The sequence below is a fragment of the Pseudophryne corroboree genome, chromosome 6, assembly GCF_028390025.1.
Source record: "Pseudophryne corroboree isolate aPseCor3 chromosome 6, aPseCor3.hap2, whole genome shotgun sequence".
In the NCBI taxonomy this organism is placed as follows: Eukaryota; Metazoa; Chordata; class Amphibia; order Anura; family Myobatrachidae; genus Pseudophryne; species Pseudophryne corroboree.
In genome coordinates, this window is record NC_086449.1 from 41636318 (window position 1) to 41639312 (window position 2995).

Sequence of the window (2995 nt, forward strand, 5' to 3'; positions counted from 1 at the left end):
TCGAGACTGGGGACCACCAGTATTATATAGGAGGAGTACAGTGCAAAGTTTTGCTGACCAGTGACCACCAGTATTATACGTTCTCTGCCTGAAAAACGCTCCATATCTGTGCTCAGTGTGCTGCATATTTCTGTGCTCATACTGCTTTATTGTGGGGACTGGGGACCAGCAATATTATATAGGAGGAGTACAGTGCAGAGTTTTGCTGACCAGTGACCACCAGTATTATACGTTCTCTGCCTGAAAAACGCTCCATATCTGTGCTCAGTGTGCTGCATATATCTGTGCTCACACTGCTTTATTGTGGGGACTGGGGACCACCAGTATTATATAGGAGGAGTACAGTGCAGAGTTTTGCTGACCAGTGACCACCAGTATTATACGTTCTCTGCCTGAAAAAAGCTCCATATCTGTGCTGCATTGTAGTATATAGTAGGAGTACAGTGCATAATTTTGCTGACCACCAGTATATAATATATAGCAGTACGGTACAGAAAGCCACTGCTCTACCTACCTCTGTGTCGTCAAGTATACTATCCATCCATACCTGTGGTGCATTTCAGTTTTGCACAGTTTGCTGACCACCAGTATATAATATATAGCAGTACGGTACAGTAGGCCACTGCTCTACCTACCTCTGCGTTGTCAAGTATACTATCCATCCATACCTGTGGTGCAGTTCAGTTGTGCGCAGTATTTATAGTAGTAGGCCATTGCTATTGATATATTACTGGCATATAATTCCACACCTGTGGTGCATTTCAGTTGTGCAGTTTGCTGACACAGTGACACCAGTATACTATATATAGCAGTACGGTACGGAAGGCCACTGCTGTACCTACCTCTGTGTCATCATTCATTAAGTATACTATCCATCTACATTCTATACCTGTGGTGCATTTTAGTTTTGCAGTTTGCTGACACAGTGACCACCAGTATACTATATATAGCAGTACGGTACGGAAGGCCACTGCTGTACCTACCTCTGTGTCGTCAATAAGTATACTATCCATCTACATTCTATACCTGTGGTGCATTTTAGTTTTGCAGATTGCTGACAGTGACCACCAGTATATATAGCAGTACGGTACGGAAGGCCACTGCTCTACCTACCTCTGTGTTGTCAAGTATACTATCCATCCATACCTGTGGTGCATTTCAGTTGTGCGCAGTATATATAGTAGTAGGCCATTGCTATTGATAGTTACTGGCATATAATTCCACACATTAAAAAATGGAGAACAAAAATGTGGAGGGTAAAATAGGGAAAGATCAAGATCCACTTCCACCTCGTGCTGAAGCTGCTGCCACTAGTCATGGCCGAGACGATGAAATGCCATCCACGTCGTCTGCCAAGGCCGATGCACAATGTCATAGTAGAGAGCATGTAAAATCCAAAAAAATAAAGCTCAGTAAAATGACCCAAAAATTTAAATCAATTTCGTCTGAGGAGAAGCATAAACTTGCCAATGTGCCATTTACGACACGGAGTGGCAAGGAACGGCTGAGGCCCTGGCCTATGTTCAAGGCTAGTGGTTCAGCTTCACCTGAGGATGGAAGCAATCATCCTCCTGCTAGAAAACTTAAAAGAGTTAAGATGGCAAAAGCACAGCAAAGAACTGTGCGTTCTTCTAAATCACAAATCCCCAAGGAGAGTCCAATTGTGTCGGTTGCGATGCCTGACCTTCCCAACACTGGACGGGAAGAGGTTGCGCCTTCCACTATTTGCACGTTTCCTGCAATTGCTGGAAGGAGCACCCGCAGTCCAGTTCCTGATAGTCAAATTGAAGATGTCACTGTTGAAGTACACCAGGATGAGGATATGGGTGTTACTGGCGCTGGGAAGGAAATTGACAAGGAGGATTCTGATGGTGAGGTGGTTTGTTTAAGTCAGGCACCCGGGGAGACACCTGTTGTCCGTGGGACGAATATGGCCATTGACATGCCTGGTCAAAATACAAAAAAAGTCACCTCTTCGGTGTGGAATTATTTCAACAGAAATGCGGACAACTGGTGTCAAGCCGTGTGTTGCCCTTGTCAAGCTGTAATAAGTAGGGGTAAGGACGTTAACCACCTAGGAACATCCTCCCTTATACGTCACCTGGACCGCATTCATCAGAAGTCAGTGACAAGTTCAAAAACTTTGGATGACAGCGGAAGCAGTCCACTGACCACTAAATCCCTTCCTCTTGTAACCAAGCTCACGCAAACCACACCACCAACTCCCTCAGTGTCAATTTCCTCCTTACACAGGAAAGCCAATAGTCCTGCAGGCCATGTCACTCGCAAGTCTGACGAGTCCTCTCCTGCCTGGGATTCCTCCGATGCATCCTTGAGTGTAACGCCTACTGCTGCTGGCACTGCTGTTGTTGCTGCTGGGAGTCGATCGTCATCCCAGAGGGGAAGTCGGAAGACCACTTGTACTACTTCCAGTAAGCAATTGACTGTCCAACAGTCCTTTGCGAGGAAGATGAAATATCACAGCAGTCATCCTGCTGCAAAGCGGATAACTCAGGCCTTGGCAGCCTGGATGGTGAGAAACTTGTTTCCGGTATCCACCGTTAATTCACAGGCAACTAGAGACTTGATTGAGGTACTGTGTCCCCGGTACCAAATACCATCTAGGTTCCATTTCTCTAGGCAGGCGATACCGAAAATGTACACAGACGTCATAAAAAGAGTCACCCGTGTCCTAAAAAATGCAGTTGTACCCAATGTCCACTTAACCACGGACATGTGGACAAGTGGAGCAGGGCAGACTAAGGACTATATGACTGTGACAGCCCACTGGGTAGATGTATTGCCTCCCGCAGCAAGAACAGCAGCGGCGGCACCAGTAGCAGCATCTCGCAAACGCCAACTCGTTCCTAGGCAGCCTACGCTTTGTATCACCGCTTTCCATAAGAGGCACACAGCTGACAACCTCTTACGGAAACCCCAATTGGACTCTCCTGGGGATTTGTGACATCGGACAACGCCACCAATATTGTGCGTG